Here is an 18,634-nt window from a genome sequence, read left to right as displayed (position 1 = left end):
AATTTTAATGATTTTCTTCTCCCTCTGTTTCCCACATCAGCTAAACTTGAGGTGGGGTGGCCTTAATTTTCTTGGCCTCCACATTTCCCCCTGAACAATTTTGACCCTTAAATCTTTAAGGTTGTTGAAGGTGGAAGGTCTCATCCTTTGTAACTTCTTCCTGCTGAGTAGGGGTGTAGAGTTGTCCCTACCTACTCGGGTCAACATTGATCAGTTAAAGAATGTGTAGGGGAGTTACGAAAGATGGAGGCAGCTGAATCCAGGGGTTAAAATCAATCATTAAAGGAGAGAGAAACTGTTTAAAGTGCCAACCTGAGTAGGTCAGTTTTCTTGGCCTCCACAGGGGAGATTCCATTTTCTTACTCTTTCAGACTGTTGGCAGAATTCAGTTCCTTGCAGTTGTTGGCCTAAGATCCCTATTTTCCTCTTGGCTATTGCCGGAGGGCAAATCCCAGCTCCTAGAGGTCACCTGTGTTGTCTGGCTCCTGACTCCCCTCATCCATCTTCAAAACCAGCAGTGGTGTGTTGACTCCTCACTCTTCAAATCTTGTCTCATTTTCCATCACATCATTCTTTGTTTGTGCATTTGTCTCCCTCTTTTCTCTCTTACTTGAGATTCAAAAAAGTTTTCCACTTTGAAGGGCTTGTGCGGTTAGATTTTGCCCACTCCAATGATCCACGATAATCTCCCCATTCTGGGACCTATAATTTTAATCACTTCTGCACATGTCTCTTTGCCTTGCAAAGTAACATATTCACAGGTCTTGGGGATTCGGATGTGGACTTCTTTTGGGTGGGAGGGAAGATTACATTATTATACTATTCTGTCTCTAACATCTACCTTCTATGGTTCTTGTGAGGAACGCATGGGCTAATGTATGTAAAGAGCTCAACATAGAGGTGACATGGAGTAAGCACTCAGTCAGGGTTCATTACTATTTGAGCAATTTTTTTTAAAGATTTTATTTATTTATTTGACAGAGAGAGATCACAAGTAGGCAGAGAGTCAGGCAGAGAGAGAGGGGGAAGCAGGCTCTTTGCTCATCAGGGATGCTGAGGCAGATGTGGGGCTCGATCCCAGAACCCTGAGGTCATGACCTGAGCCAAAGGCAGCAGCTTAATCCACTGAGCCACCCAGGCACCCCAGTATTTGAGCAATTTTTACTGGCAAATTGGGTTTTCCCCTTTGCTTTTTATTTTTTTTTTTATTTATTTTTTTGGTATATTTATGTAACCTAATTTTACCTTCTACTCACATGATTTTTTTTTAAAGATTATTTATTTATTTATTTATTTGAGAGAGAGAGAGACAGTGTGAGCATCATCTTGGGGGAGGAGCAGAGGGAAAGGGGTGAGCCGACTCTGTGCCGAGCGTGGAACCTGTTGTGGGACTTGATCTCATGATCTTGAGATCATGACCTGAGCCAAAACCAAGAGTCGGATGCTTGACTGACTGAGCCACCCAGGTGCCCCTCACATAATTTCTTTAGCAAAAGCTGTGATATATTTTAAGCACACAGACTTATATAATTTTTGAGATGATTGGTGCCCTACACAGCAGTAGTGGGTTGAATTGTGCTCCCACAAAAAAAATCAAGTCCTAATTCCTGGTGCCTGTGACTGTGATCTTAATAGGAATAGGGGCTTACTAGATATAATGCAGTTAGGCTGAGGTCCTATTATAGGAGGGTGGGCCTTAAATCCAGTGACTGTTATCTTTATAAGGGAACGGAGAGAGGGATTTTGACATGGAGTCACAGAAGAGAAACACCAGGGGAAGAGGCCATATGATCATACAGGCAGAGAATGGAGTGATGCAGCCTAAGGATGCCAAGGATTGCTGGCAACCACCAGCAGCTAGGAAGAGGCAAGGTAAGATTCTTCTCTAGAGCCTTCAGAAAGGTCCTGGGCCTGATTTTGGATGCCCAGCCTCTGGAACTGCGAGACAATGAATTTCTGTTGTTTTAAGACACCTAGTTTGTGGTATTTTGTTATGACAGCTTAGGAAACTAACCCAGTAGCTTACCCTGTTTTCCTAAATTGGTTTTTATTTGAAGTAGCATATAAAAAATGATCTTATTTATCATCAGCATGTAAGACACCTATATTCAAATGTATGTCCTAATATACGGGCAGTGCCTTAAGACTCAGTTGGTATAGCCCTTGACAGAATTAAGAACATTTAGTAGAAGTTATAAGGAAACTGATTTTTAGTTCAATATATAAAATAGCGACTTTTTTTTTTTTTTTTTTAAAGCATAGGCACCTCGCCCAGAATGAAGCCAACCCTGGGCTTAAACTCACAACCCTGAGATCAAGACCTGAGCTGAGATCAAGAGTCAGATGACTAACCAACAGAGCCACCTAGATGCCCCTAAAATAGAGCTTTCCCACATTCCAATAGTGCATGACAGTAAGAGCTGTCCTAATGGTTAGACCCCTAGATCTTTGATTGAAGTAATAGTACAATTTTTTTAAACAAATGTTTAAGATAAAAATTCATTTCATTTTTCAAATTTTTAGTTAAAAAAAAATTTTATTTATTTATTTGAGAGAAAGAAAGCCCGAGCAGGGGGAGGGGTGGAGGGAGAGAAAGAAACAGACTCCCCGCTGACTCGGACTCCTAGGACTTGGATCATGACCTAAGCCAGAGGCAGCTGCTTAACCACATACTGACCCACCCAGGAACCAGTTAAAAATTCATTTTAAAGAGAGTTAGATATTGTCATGGTATGGCAGGAAGAAGAGTTTTTTACACTGTAGCAGAAAAGTCTGAACTGGTCCTTGCTTTCTTAGGTGTGTATAAGAAAAATACAGAAGACTCTTACCAGCGGTTTCTACATGAGGTTCAAACCATTGGGTCGATCAGGAACAAAATTTAGTCAAGTGATTATTTTGTCTATGAGACTATATTTAAGTCAGTTGATAGAATTTTTTTTTTTTTTTAAAGGCAGTGAATCCGGGGCGCCTGGGTGGCTCAGTGGGTTAAAAGCCTCTGCCTTCAGCTCAGGTCATGATCCCGGGGTCCTGGGGTCGAGCCCCGCATTGGGCTCCCTGTTCAGCAGGGAGCCTGCTTCTCCCTTTCCCACTCCCCCTGCTTATGTTCCCTATCGCACTGTCTCTCTCTGTCAAATAAATAAATAAATAAATAAATAAATAAAATAAGTAGATGTGGGGCGCCTGGGTGGCTCAGTGGGTTAAAGCCTCTGCCTTTGGCTCAGGTCATGATCCCAGGGTTCTGGGATAGAGCCCCGCATCAGGCTCTCTGCTTGGTGGGGAGCCTGCTTCCCCCTCTTTCTCTGCCTGCCTCTCTGCCTACTTGTGATCTCTGTCTGTCAAATAAATAAATAAAATCTTAAAAAAAAAAAAGTAGATGATGTCATTGTTGGATTGTGTAGCAGACACCTGCCGGGTGCTGTTATGTCCCACCAAATGGGTCCGTGATTAAAGGAGCGAGACTGATATAAAGCAAAGGTCAAGCAAAGCTTTATTTCGTGCCAAGCATCAAGAATCAAACTGACCGGCCAGGGCCGCGCCTCTTACAGAGAGAGCGACCTTTCTCTGTTCCACAGACAAGCTTTTAAGGGCAAAGGCCATGCGGTTGGGACTAGCCACGCACAGGTGGCCAATGAAACTGTAACACACAGAGAAAGCTGCACAGTCATGCTAGGTGACCAATAGAATTACAATTTACCCTAGTAGACATTTGACCTAGCCTATCACACTTCGGTTAGAATTGGCGCCCAAAAGGCTCCCAAAGGGCGGGGCCCATACTCCTTGGTAACCAGGGAGACAGTATGCAGTCCCCCCACTGATCGGATGTCTCCACCTGGCCAGACCCAACCTTGTATTTGAGCTTTGTTACCTGGGGCTGGTTTCTGGGACTTGTTTTTAAGTGAATTCCCTGGGGGAAGGGGAGCAGGGACAGTTTAAGGGTTAAACAAGGTAATTGTTTAACCTTAGTAGAAGCCTCTTGCTAAATAGGTCCTTACAGTTGTGATCTGGTATCCGTTCTCTTCCTAACAATGTTCACATTTGCCTACTGGTATCCGTCCCTCTCTGTCACAGGTCACTTGCTCCAGGCTACCCGATCTGGGTGAATTTTAGTGCTCTTGTTTGGAATGCTGGTAAGAAGGTCTGTGGATCCCTCTGGATATTAGTCACAAAAATCTGGTCTCGATTGTAGCTGGCAGCTCTGTTATTGCCGAGATAGCATCCAGTTTTAGGATAAAGTTGACACTGAGGATGCTAAAGCAGAAAGATGTCAGGGATTTGAGTCCTTGAAGGTATTCGCCCAATTACTGGATCAACTTTACCTCTGGATGATTTAGTTAAGTGAGAAAATAAATTCTCTTCTTGTTTGAAGCCAGTTTGCATTGGATTTTCTGGCTTTTTTCCACCGTAAAGTCTTACCTAATGTGTTCATAAATCAGCGGAAAAAACAATAAATGGCCATACATAATCAGGTGCTAGATATACTGAAGACAAACCACCAGCGGCGTTAACATTACTGGAGAACTTGACAGAAATGCAAATTTTCAGCCTCTTGCCCCAGATTTACTGCCTCTGTGTGTCTGTGGGCGGCGCCCAATAACCTTTGTTTTAACAGGCCCTGAGGCGGGGGGGGGGGTGGTGGTGGGGGGTGGTGGGGGGTGTGGGACACGACACCGACGCTGTTGCTGGCTAAAGTTTGAAAAACTACCCTGGAAGTTTAAAATGGAAGAGAAGACTTCACAGGGAAGGTGCGCTGAACTAAATCCAGGAGCAAGACGGACTTTTTGAAAAGCAGACTTCTGAACCAGAATGAATAAAAGCACAGAGGTGGGAATGGATGTTATTTATGGGGCATTATCTGGGTAATTGTGACTCATAAAATAGTAAAAGATTAAAAGATTCAAACTGCATGGATCTTAGGGTAGCAGAGAGTTGGTGGCTGAGATTGAGTTTTTGTCTTTTTGTCCTGTTACTCTTGTTTCTCCTGATCCCATCGAAAATCTGGACAAGAGAAGGCACCACTGGTTTTCTTCATTGTTGACAATGCATGTCGAGACCTACCGGTGTACAGGATAGCCCTAGAGTATTAAGAGCCTCAAGTCACAGGAGGAGAATTGTCTAGTCCTACGGGTATCTGGGTCAGGTAGACAAAGCAGCCTCACTCCTGGACCTCAAAAATTCGAAGAGAGTTACTTTTATTGTGTTGAAATCTGACACTAGCTGGGCCACGCCAGCAGGAAGAATGTAACCTGCTCTGGCGGTCTGAGATACTGAGTGGTCTCCTTTCTCCTTCCGTTCCACATTGTGTGGGAGAACTTTCCGCCTTAAACACCGATGTCACGGCCAAGGTTGTACATCACCCGCCCACCCCGCCTGCTCTGTTTGATAATGTGTGCTTGGATGGAACTGTTTACATTCCAACCCTTCTCCCTAAAGCGCTATCAGCCATGCATAATGATGCAGCCTGTGGAGTTATGGAAGGGGAGCTGACTTTGGCTGAGAGAGAGAGTGCTGGAAAATGAGAGACAAGCATTTTAAAGCACCCAGGCTAATGACTACAGCGAACTGAACACTAGACCTTCAAGTTTAACTCTTTTCCAAACTTGCCCAGACTCAAGTTTATGGTGGTACTGGGTGGGCGTGTAAGTGACAGTGGGGTGGAGGGAGGAGAGGCTGGGTTTTATTTTAACCTAAAGATGCAAATAGCTTTTCCTTATTGATAGCCAGCTTTTTGCTAAGGAGTGCTGCTGGATGGTGAAGAAGCATTTCTAAAGCGGAGGCACTGCTCGGTGTATTTAGTCATTATTTAATTAGTCTTGATAATGGGGCTTCATTTTAGAGAGAATTTAATTTAATGGTCTTAATATCGAATGACCTTGGTGTGGTAAAGACACTGTGTGTGTGTGTGTGTGTGTGTGTGTGTGTGTGTGTGTGTGTGTGTATAAAATGCAAATAATGGAAGTGGCTTTGGAACTGGGCCAAAAACAACTTAGCACCAGGCTAAGGTTACTTTAAATCTGCTTGCTTTGCAGGTCAGATTGAAGGATGCCTGAGACAAGCAATAAATTCTTCCCCTCTGCTGCTTTGGGAGGACAAATCAGCCAATGAATCACCGCCTGTTTGTTCAGATAGACTGACCCATCATTTGACTTGCTTTGAGCATCCAAAGCTTAATTTTTTCCTTTCTTGGGGGATCAGGGAGTGATTGTGGGAAGCACATGTTCAAATCATGGGCCACTAGTGAGTTGCAGGGCTCAACGACAGTGATTTTGATCTCACACTGCTTGGAGGAGCAACTAAATGCTGAGTCCGTTTACTCTCTGGTGAGGACAATTTCTGCAGGCACAATGGTTTCCATGGGCACAGACAGGTGGAGACTGGGATTTCCGGTGCTTACTTTGGGAGAGGTGGTGCTTTGATAACCTTAACACAGAACTGATCATTGTTGCACTTTTATCCAGGTTCTTCTAAGGGCCTTGGGCCTTGAGGCTTTGGCTGTTTTAGAGATGAATATGTATATGGCTTTCCTTCCTTACTCTGGAGGTTTCAAGCTCTGCTATGTTTCTAATGGACCCTTTTAAATGCTGCACTTCTAGGTTCATTTTCAACCATGAAATGCACTACTGGCCTTCAGTGTGAGTTGTTTGAAGCTAAAGGAAGATACATAGTCTGACAAACCCTGCCTCGCCTTTGGTGGAAATATTTAACAAGAGAAAAGGCCCAGCTACAGCCAACAAACTCAAGAGACCGCTGACAGGTATGCCTGGCACATCCAAGTGTTAGACATGGTGTGGTGGCAGTGAAGACACTGAGATGCTGAACATCTGGATGAGGTCTGTTTACAACTGGTTTACTGACTTTGTTCTTTGGGGGGAAGGAAGATTTCCTCTCCCCTCTCAAGAGTCTCCTGGCTGGTCTAAGAATCAAGTTGACATGAGAGAGATTAACAAGAGAAAATCAGATTTAATTTTGTAGCCACCAGAAATCTACATAAACACGGGATTCTTAAGGCAGCCTGCGTGTGTCAGCCTGAACAAAGAAGGGGCAGGGGCCTGGGCTTCAAAGGGAAGGAAAGCCCTTCACACGAAGACGAAAAATTGCAAATATTTGGTAAACAAATGATTGCCAGACCACACAGAAACCATGGAACATAAGAGAAGAATTTTAAGATTTTATTTACTTATTTTTTTTATAGAGATCACAAGTAGTTAGAGAGAGAGGGAAGCAGGCTGATATGGGGCTCGATCCCAGGACCCTGGGATCATGACCTGAGCCGAAGGCAGAGGCTTAACCCACTGAACCATCCAGGCGCCCCAAGAGAAACAGTTTAACAAGCAGGTTTTCTTAGGTGCCTGCCTCTCCCCAACCCCCAGTTCCTGTTCTAATTTGTGTGATTGCTGTCTTCCTGGAGCTGGCCTCCATGCAGATTCTCTTTAGGCAGCTGGAGGGGATGTCACGGTTTTTTCTTGAGTCTTTTAGGCCTTGAGTGTTTTCAGCTCAAAATAATCTGCATGCCAAAGGGGCACATCTTCAGGTGACTCTTTCTGAACCTTGACATTATTATTTCTTTCCCGAAATTTACTGGTGTTTTTTGTTGTTGTTGCTTTCTCTATTGGTGAGTATGAAGTACTCTTAGAATGTGGTTCTGCCTCTATATTTAAGAGTGTGCCTTTTGGTTAGGCTTACCCTCAGTCTCAGTTAGCTCTACTGTAGAATGGAGATAACAACTTGACTTTCTTTATTTATAGAGTTATTGTTAAGTGTCGCTAATGCTTGGTACTGGACATGTCTGGGCACATCTGGAAGGACTATGAGATTTGCCAGGAGACAGTTGTTATAAAGGACCACAGGGGCTCTTGGAAAGGAACCAAGCAAAAAAGGACTCAGGCACATGAACTTACACAGGAGTAGTGTCTTGATAATCAGAGTCCAAAGCAAAATGATAGTTGGAGCCCTTGAGTCTAAGGAACAGCCTATACTGGCTGATGAAAATTGCCTTTAGGAAGAATAAGTGTAGAGCTGTGGCAAGAGCAAATGACAGCCCCTGGAGGACTGGGCTCTGGGGTCCTTCTAATGATCCAGAGAGAGGCAATGTCTGTTACCTATTCCTGGACTATGAGGTTTAGTCTGAGTCATGGATTTACTCTTCAATAGATGGATGGTGATTCAGACACCTTGATACAAACAAGGTGGGGTGAAAAGAAACTGACAGATGTGTACAAGTTCCTAAGGTAAATGGATTTCTGTTAGTTCACTTCTTTCCCAGAGTGTTCAGGGGTAGGGACAGAATGGGGACTGGCCAAGTGACGCTCATTGATTGTGGGGTAGAGAGAGATGGAGCCAACAAGGAATCCATTTCTCTTTAGCTCTCTTCTGTGCTATTCATTTTATTTTGTTATTTTATTTTTATTTATATTTTTAGAGCATCTTTTTTTTTTTTCTTTAAGATTTTATTTATTTATTTGACAGACAGAGATCACAAGTAGGCAGAAAGGCAGACTGGGGTGGGTGGTGGGAAGCAGGCTCCCTGCTGAGCAGAGGTTGATTCAGGGCTCAATCCCAGGACCCTGAAATCCTGACCGAAGCTGAAGGCAGAGGCTCAACCCACTGAGCCACCCAGGCACCCCTAGAGCATCATTTTTTTTTAAGTTTGCTTATTTATTTTTAATAATCTCTACACCCAGCTTGGGGCTTGAGCCTATGACCCCGAGATCAAGAGTCGCACGCTCTGTGACTGAGCCAGCCAGGTGCTCGTTGTGTTCCTCCTCCCTCCATTTCCAACCGTTTATTGGGGCTCTGTCAGCCGCCCCCCTTGCCACCAACCTCGTGTTCTTTATAGAATCATCCACGTGAGCAAGGATCTCACGAGATTGATTTGCTGGCTGAGACCTGAAGGCCTTAACCAGAGTGACCCAGGAGCATGCAGTGGGGAGGCCCAGTGATTTTAAGCTTTAACTTTAAGCTTGTCACGTGGTGGGGCTGGGAAGTTTACCTAATCAGCTTGGGGTCCCTAGTCCAGCGTATGCCATATGGGTGGGAATTTCTTTGTGGCAGAGAAGTCGGCTGTTGCTCTCAGGATAACTGAGGTACATGAGAACAGGCTTCTGCTTCACAGGGTAAGATGATTGTAAGGGGGCGCCTGGGTGGCTCAGTGGGTTAGGCCTCTGCCTTCAGCTCGGGTCATGATCTCAGGGTCCTGGGATCGAGCCCCGCATCGGGCTCTCTGCTTGGCGGGGAGCCTGCTTCCCTTCCTCTCTCTGCCTGCCTCTCTGCCTGCTTTTGACCTCTGTCTGTCAAATAAATAAATAAAAATTAAAAAAAAAAAGATGATTGTAAGGAGGCGTGTAGGTGTTATTAACCTGATCAGGAGGAGCGTATAAAAAGGTTGATCATGGGGCGCCTGGGTGGCTCATTGGGTTGGGCCTCTGCTTTCGGCTCCGGTCGTGATCTCAGGGTCCTGGGATCGAGCCCCACATTGGGCTCTCTGCTCAGCGGGGAGCCTGTTTCCCTTCCTTTCTCTCTCTGCCTGCCTCTCTGCCTACTTGTGATCTCTGTCTGTCAAATAAATAAATAAAATCTTTAAAAAAAAAAAGAAAGGTTGACCATACATCACAGTCTGCTGGGGATAAACTCAATACGCGCCTGTCGCTCTGGTATGATTATTAAGATCATTTTTTTTTCTTTTTTTTTATTCCCCAAGTTCTTCCGGTTTGAGTGGTAAAGTGTATGGCAGGGAGCTAGGGTGAAGTTGATTTGTCCTTTTGAATTCCTGTGCTGCCCTGCTGGCTGGCCCTCCAAAGGGCAATTACTTCACTTTTCCTGGGGCATCTGAAGATCGCTTCTTCCCTTCTGTTAGGTCCTTATTCTTCCATCTGCTGCCTTATCCTCTTTCCTTTTCCTATCCCGGGCTCTTGGGAAATTCCTTATGCTTCTGGTTCTTTTCTGACCTTGGGGAGTCTGTAGCCCGAGTCTGGCTTTGTACCAAGCTGCTGGGGTCCTGGAGCTTGATTCATTTTTGGCCTTTTGCCATTTTTTAATTTGGTGGCAAATGTACAGATGGGAGGAATCACCTCCCTGTTCCATTGGGAAGTTAGTCCTGCCCATCAGTTATGTGGTGTTTCTCAAGTCAAGGCTTTGTGAAATAGTACGTTCCTGGCCTCAGGGATGGTTAACCTTCAGTACAGCAAGTGCTGATAGCAGTTTTTCTCAAAACAGTGTGTGCCACTATCTCTCAAGGAAATGCAGAAAAATAAAAATAGAAAATAAAGGTTACTCGGAGAATATTAGGAAAGCGTCATCATCCTACCTGAACTTCTGTTGACTAAGGTCAGTTAGCTAATGTCGGGTTTTGACCTGCTTATGCTCTTCCAACAGAGGACAGTGAAACCAGTGGTATTATGAACCCTGTAGATTTCCTGTTCTCCTCCTTATCATTCAGTTTTTATATCTCTAGGCTGTGCAGATGGTTAAACACAGGAGCCGATTTATAGGTTTTTCAGGGCACGGATGTCATCTGGGGATAACGTTCTTCACTTATGCATCATGTATGAAAACCAGAATCAGACGCAAATCACAGAGAAATGCAGTTAATGTTTTATGAGTTCATAAATCCAGAGCTGTGACTAACGCTGGGACCTCCAGCGGAAACCTCCAGCCTTATAATTCAGCAGCTCCAAGGATTAATTTTATCACCCAGAGCTTGGGCCGGGAGCTAAAATATATCCACATGCAAATCCAGACCACGGAGGACACCTGAACACATTTGTGCATGGAGATTTGTGAATGTACGCTGGGGAAATAGCCTCCTGCGCCCTTGGAGTTGTAGCTTGCTAGTTGCACGTACAGTGTGCAGTTCCCAGGACAGCAGACGTTCTGTTTTAAATCAGTCTTCGGTGTTTAATTATAGGAGGACTAGTCTTGTCAAATTTAATTGTGATCGAGCCACTGTCTCATGTGATTATGTAAACTTGTGTCCCCATGTTAGAGATGAGAAAACTGAGGTCAGGCCGCATGAAATTGCTTAAGGTCATGAAGCCACGAAGTTGTAGCATTGGGCTTTCCGAGCCCATGGCCAATTCTCCTCCTTGTAAGATCACACTATATAACTAGAATTCAGTTATGTTATAAAACTCATGTTATAAACTCATGTTATAAAACTCATCCATCTGTATTTGCTCCTGTACACATATGGGCTTCATGGATCGTGACGGACACACCTAGCAAGATACAGGGGATGAGGATGGCGATGGTAGGATGTTGCTAGGTGACATATGTTGTGTTCACTAGGAAAGAATTCGGTTAGAATTGGAGCTTCCTGTCAACTACGCATCGATGATAGGGGAAGAATTTAGGCCCCTGTTTTGTATCTAATGGTCCATGTGGTATAACCACAGTAGATTCCTGGCAGCCAAAGCTGACCTTTTGTGGGAGCAGAGTTGACCACTGTTATGGCGTGTGTGAGTTTAAAGGGATTGGGGAGTCTGGGTTCTCATCAACAACAGTGACCGCTCATTCTTTTTTTTTTTTTTTTTAAAGATTTTTTTTATTTGACAGAGAGAGAGAAATCACAAGTAGGCAGAGAGGCAGGCAGAGAGAGAAAGGGGAGGAAGCAGGCTCTCTGTGGAGCAGAGAGCCCGACGTGAGGCTCAATCCCAGGACCCTGGGATCATGACCTGAGCCGAAGGCAGAGGCTTTAACCCACTTAGCCACCCAGGCGCCCCAGTCAATGCTCATTCTTGATTTAATTTTATTTCTACTGAGATTTTTTTTTAACATTTTATTTTTAACTCTAGACCACGGGAAATTTTTTAAAAAATTAATTAATTAATTAACTTATTTGACAGAGATCATAAGTAGGCAGAGAGGCAGGCAGAGAAAGAGGAGGAAGCAGGCTCCCTGCTGAGCAGAGAGCCCGATGCGGGGCTCGATCCCAGGACCCCGGGACCATGACCTGACCTGAAGGCAGAGGCTTTAACCCACTGAGCCACCCAGGCACCCCAAGACCACAGGAAATTATAAAAGTAGTAGTGTCCCATGTACTCGTCACTCTTTCTCTGAAGTTCATAGCTCATATAAAGTATGCTACAATATCAAAACCAGGAACTTGGCATTGGTGTAATAGTGGTAACTGGACTCCAAGCCTTATTCAAATTTTGGTAGTTTTTACATACGTGTGTGCCTGTGTGTGTGTGTGTGTGTGTGTAGTTCTATGACATTTTATCTCTAGGTTGGTTCTTTTAATATATGGCTGTCATCCCTCTTGCAGTACAAATTCCACCAACCTGGAGAGGTGTTGCGTTGTGACAGAAAGAACGTGGGCTTTGGAGCATGATATGCTTGAGTAGAAATCCTAATTCTGCTATTTTTAAATTGTGTGACTGTGATTTTGGACAAATCCTTTCATCTCTCTGGGCCTCAGTTTTCCTCTCAGTGAAATGTTCCTAATAGTTAGGAACAATAGTTCCTAATTCTCATGGCTTTTGTGAGGATTTCATGGGATTAAAAATAAAAAAAGGGTAATGTATGTAAGGTACATGGCCCAGCAAATGTTTCCCTTACTTATTTCTTCTTCCTTGACTGAGGTAGCACTTTTAAGCTGTTCTCAGTTCTGTATACATCTGATTTTTTTCCTGAGAAGTGCAGGTTTTAATGGAAAGAGGTGAGAAAAGCATGAAAGTATCGTGAGGAGTGACACCCATGAAAGGTTTCACCCATGTTATAATTTTGCCTGGTACTAATCCTGTTCCAGGAGTTCTGTGGGTTGTTTCTGTATAACACGGATGTTTATAATATTCCTACCCCTATACTTCTGTATCTGGCATAGATTAATAATCTAAAATATTTATGGGGGATGCCTGGGTGGCTCAGTCGGTTAAGCATCTGCCTTGGCTCAGGTCATGATCCAGGACCCTGGGATCGAATCTCACATCCAGCTTCTTGTTTGGCAGTGAGCCTGCTTCTCCCTCTCCTTCCTGCTCATGTTCTCTCTCACTCTCTCTCTCTCTAATAAATAAACTAAATCTCAAAAACAAAATATTTAAGGGGCTCCTGGGTGGCTGAGTCAATTCAGCTTCTGACTCTTGATCTCAGCTCAGGTCTTGATCTCAGGGTCATGAGTTCAAGCCCTCCATGGAACTACACACAGGGTGCGCAGACTTCTTAAAAAAATCTTTTAAAAAATTAAAATATTTAATAAACATCATAGTCATTATTGCATTTCTGTCTTATCCAGAAATTCTCTTAAGCATTCTTTTTTTTTTAATTAATTAATTAATTAATTTCACAGAGAGAGACAGCAAGAGAGAGAGCACATGCACAAGCAGTGGGGAGCAGCAGAGGGAGAGGGAGAAGCAGGCTCTCCACTGATCAGGGAGCCCGATGTGGGTCTCCATCCCAGGGCCCTAAGATGATGATCTGAGACGAAGGCAGACGCTTAATGACCGAGCCATCCAGGGGTCCCTACTCTTAACCAGTCGTACCTTGAATTCAGAGTCCCTATGCTAAGGGGAAGTCTTGAGGGAATGAGGGTGTAAAAGTTCTACTTTTCTATTGTTTTGATTATTAAACAATTAACCACTAAAGGATGGGAAGGCTAACCTGGTATACAGTAGGGGTGTTGCTGTCACTTTCTTTCTTGGGTGGAGGGGGTGAGTACCAAGATGGAGAGACCTCTAGGACTGGGAGCCCCATTTTTTTTATTATGAAAGAAGAGGAAGGAGGCTACTGATTTTTTTTTTTTAATGCTTAAGGTTTTGTTTCCTTCCATTTATGTCTTTAAAAGTCAGGCATGGGGTGCTTGGGTGGCTCAGTGGGTTAAGCTGCTGCCTTCAGCTCGGGTCATGATCTCGGGGTCCTGGGATCGAGTCCCGCATCGGGCTCTCTGCTCAGCAGGGAGCCTGCTTTCTCCTCTCTCTCTCTGCCTGCCTCTCTGCCTGCTTGTGATCTCTGTCTGTCAAATAAATAAATAAAATCTAATTAAAAAAATAGTATCTCATTGTGGTTTTACTTTACTATCTTTCTGCTTCCTAGTAGAGTTAAGAATCTTTTCTGGGGTGCCTGGGTGGCTCAGTGGGTAGATGCCTCTGCCTTTGGCTCAGGTCATGGTCTCAGGGTCCTGGGATCGAGCCCCACATTGGGCTCTCTGCTCAACAGGGAGCCTGCTTCCTCCTCTCTCTCTGCCTGCCTCTCTGCCTACTTGTGATCTCTCTCTGTCAAATAAATAAATAAAAATCTTTAAAAAAAAAAAGAATCCTTTCTTTTGTTTGCTAAAAACTTATGCTTCCTCTTCTGTGAAATACTTGTTTATGAGCTTTCATATTGATTTGTAGGAGTTGTGTATATTTCATGTATTCTTCTATACATGTATTCATTCTATACATGTATACAATACATGTATTGTCCAGGTTTCCTTATGGTGTCTTTTAATGGAAAAAAATTCTTAGTTTTAATGTCCAATTTTATGATTAGTAGTTTATTTTACCACAAGTTTTTAATGGGCCTCTCAATATAATTCTAAATTTAATGACATTTTGGTGCTTGAGTTAGGCCAATGATTCTTTTTTTTTAAGCTTAAGAAGTATACAGCATGATGGTTTGATTTATAAATATTGTGAAACGATTGCTACAATAGGTTTAGTTAACATCCATCAGCTCATGTAGATACAATGAAAAGAAAAGAAATTCTTTTTGTGATGAGAAGTGTTAGGATTTACTTTCTCAGCATCTCTCCTATATATCATATAGCAGTGTGTTAACTATAATCATGTTGGACATGATACCTCTAGTATTTATTTATCTTATAACTGCAACCTTTTGTCTACCTTCCTCCAATTTCCTTCCACTCCCCAAATTTATTATTTTTTATTATTTTTTTAAGATTTTATTTATTTATTTGACAGAGAGAGAGATCACATGTAGGCAAAGCAGCAGGCAGAAAGAGGGAGCTTGATCCCGATACCGTGGGATCATGTCCTGAGCTGAAGGCAGAGGCTTAACTGACTGAGCCACCCAGATGCCCCCACCCCCCAAATTTATGATTAAGTACTCTTTGTGTTGTATGGTACCTTTCCTTAACTTGAGCATAAAAATATTCTATAACGGAACTGATTTTCTTCTATTGGATCTGATTTCTCTATCTGGTATGCATTAGATTTGATGTCATTATTTTCCCCTAGGGATATTCATTTGTTCCAGCACCCCTTATTTTAGAGATCCTCTTTTTCTTATTCCTCTGCTGTTCTTCACTCATAAAATAGTAAGTGTTTGGATTTGCCTGGTCTGTTTTTCTGGGGTTTCTGTTGTGTTTAATTGCCCTATCAATCTTTCCTTTCTTTATATTTTAATTCTTTTCCTCTTTATCTTTATTTATTTATTTATTGTTAAAGATTTTATTTATTTATTTGACAGAGAGAGATCACAAGTAGACAGAGAGGCAGGCAGAGAGAGAGGAGGAAGCAGGCTCCCCGCTGAGCAGAGAGCCCGATGCGGGGCTTGATCCCAGGACCCTGAGATCATGACCTGAGCTGAAGGCAGCGGCTTAACCCGCTGAGCCACCCAGGCGCCCCTCCTCTTTATCTTTAATATGTTAATTTTACTTATTAACATTATATAATTATATGTTAACATTGTATAATACTATTGATATTATACCAGTATATCACATCAGTATTTATTGCAAATATCAATATGTGAATAATAGTTAACATTATATATTATATACTAATATTAATATCACAGTATTATTATATAATATTAGTTGCTAATTAATAATTACATTTTCAAAGCAGAATTTTATGTATTCATTTACTTATTTATTTTTAAATGGGGCCAGAACTCACAACCCCCAGATCAAAAGTTGTATATTCTTCTGACTGAGGAATCAGAATTATAAATTTCATAGACACAGACTCAAATATTCTTATGCTGTCACTCAACAAACAGTTGGGTTTTGTATGGAAACTGCATTGGCTCTATAGGTCAGTTGGAGGAGAACTGGTCTATTTATGACATTAAGTACGGGTTTTGATCTTTAAGACTTCTTATGTACATGAAAAATTTACTTCTAGTCAGGATATAAAAGGACACAAGACCTCTATATATATTGATCTGAATCTTATTTCTCTTTCGATAACTTTCTTTTTTTTTTATATATATTGTTTCTTCTCTTTCATTTTGGCTTTCTAAAATTTCAAGAGGTTGTGCCTACTTTCCTGCTTTAAGTGATACATGTGACATCTTTGAAGATAAAGTGTTATTTAAAAAGTTCAGGGAAGGGGTACCTGGGTGGCTCAGTGGACTAAGCCTCTGCCTTCGGCTCAGGTCATGGTCATGGTCATGGTCATGGTTATGGTCATGATCTCAGGGTCCTGGGATCCAGCCCTACATCGGGCTCTCTGCTAGGCAGGGAGCCTGCTTCCCCCTCTCTCTCTGCCTGCTTCTCTGCCTACTTGTGATCTCTCTCTCGGTTAAATAAATAAAATCTTAAAAAAAAAAGTTCAGAGAAGTTTCCTTCTGTTCTTTTCATTTCATTGCTTCTATTCTTTTATTCTGGAACTCAATGTTTAAAAATTTCTTTTTTAAAAATTTATTTAAGTAATCTCTCCATTCAGTGTGGTCTCAAACTCACAACCCCATGATCAAGAACCACATGTTCCACCAACTGAGGCAGTCAGGCACCCCTGGAACTCATTATATTTTATTTTTAAAAAAGATTTAATTTATTCATTCGAGAGAGAGACAGAAAGGATGAGCAGGGGAAGGGGCAGAGGGAGTGGGAAAGCAGACTCCCTGCTCAGTGGGGAACCGACGCAGGGCTGGATCCCAGGACTCAAAGATCATGACCTGAGCCAAAGTTAGACAACCTGCTAAGCCACCCAGGTGCCCCAACCTCGAACTTATTTTAAATACTTGTTGGATATCCTCAGTCAATCTTTCAATTCTCTTAACTCTTTTTTCCTCAAAATTTCCATTTGCCTTTTTCCTCTGTGTTCTTGGAGATTTCCTCAACTTCATTTTGTTGATAGTTCAGCCATGACCTTATTATTCATTGTATCCATAGATTTTTAAAAATATTTCTTTAGCGGTGCCTGGGTAGCTCAGTGGGTTAAGCCTCTGCCTTCGGCTCAGGTCATGATCTCAGGGTCCAGGGGTCGAGCCCGTGTCGGGCTCTCTTCTCAGTGGGGAGCCTGCTTCCCCCTCTCTCAGGCTCTGCCTGCCTCTCTGCCTACTTATGATCTCTGTCAAATAGATAAATAAAAAAAATCTTAAAAAAAATTTCTGGAGCCATCATAGTTTTAATATATAAGAATTCATTTTTGATCTTTGGTTTTCTTTTTAAGTATTAGAATGTGCTTTTTTATGGGGGCCATAACTTAAAAAATATGCAGTGAGGATATTAAATATCTTTTTCTGGCTTGTCCTGGGTTCAAGAATACTGCCGACTTGCATGCCAGGTCCGGCAGTCTGTTTTCAGTGGCTGGGCAGCCCCAGGTCCTAAAAGACTTCCTGGGAGGGCTGCCTTCTTTGGTGGGCCATGTGGTTGTGCAAGAGTATGTGTCAGCCCCTGCGTTTTGTTTCTTTGTGTGTGCGTGTGTGTTGTTGTTGTTGTTTTTTGTTTTTGCTTTTTTTTTTTTTTTCAGTTTTTTTGGTGGCCATATGGGGAAGGCTAGGATATATTAATTTTTTAATATTTAACTTTATCCCTGAATTATTTCCTTGTCTCAGTTTTCCTCTCTTCCATTTCTTTCTTTCTCTCTCTCTTTTTGTTTTTTGTTTTTGTTTTGTTCTTTGGATCTTTTTGTTGATCTTGATTCTTTTCTTTTCTTTTTTTTTTTTTTTTAAAGATTTTATTTATTTATTTGACAGAGAGAGATTACAAGTAGACAGAGAGGCAGGCAGAGAGAGAGGAGAAAGCAGGCTCCCTGCTGAGCAGAGAGCCCAATGCGGGACTCGATCCCAGGACCCCGAGACCATGACCTGAGCCGAAGGCAGCGGCTTAACCCACTGAGCCACCCAGGCGCCCCATTGATTCTTTTCTTTGATGCTATTTTCCTCAGATGTCTGGCTGTTATTAGCTTTCCTTTCAGATCTATGGGTAAAGGATTGCATTGGTTAGTATACATAAGTTTTCCCCCTTTGTTGTATAGATTTGTTTTATTAATGAACATTTTGAAAGGAATGGCTGGCTGAATTCTGTGTAAGTGTGTGTGGAGTGTTGATGGGCAGAGCTTTCTTTCTTTCTTTCTTTAAGATTTTATTCATTTATTTGACAGACAGAGATCCCAAGTAGGCAGAGAGGCAGGCAGAGAGAGAGGGGGAAGTAGGCTACCTGCTAAGCAGAGAGCCTGCTGATGCAGGGCTTGATCCCAAGACCCTGGGATCATGACCTGAGCTGAAAGCAGAGGCTTAAACCCACTGAGCCACCCAGGCGCCGTGCCCCTGGGCAGAGCTTTCTAGAGCATTTGGGGTCAGGGATCAGGTAGGTACATTCACAGTGGCTACCTGTATTTGCCAAAGTGAAGAGAGATTTACTGGAAGTGTGGATAAAGTGATATAATGTAGATTATTCCTGAGTAGAAACAGTTTTCTTTTATTCACCTTTATTTACCATTCCTTCATCAACTGTATTTCTTTAGGCTCTGGG

Source organism: Mustela nivalis, assembly GCF_964662115.1.
Source record: "Mustela nivalis genome assembly, chromosome: X".
NCBI classification, from domain to species: Eukaryota; Metazoa; Chordata; class Mammalia; order Carnivora; family Mustelidae; genus Mustela; species Mustela nivalis.
This window is presented reverse-complemented; position numbering follows the sequence as displayed.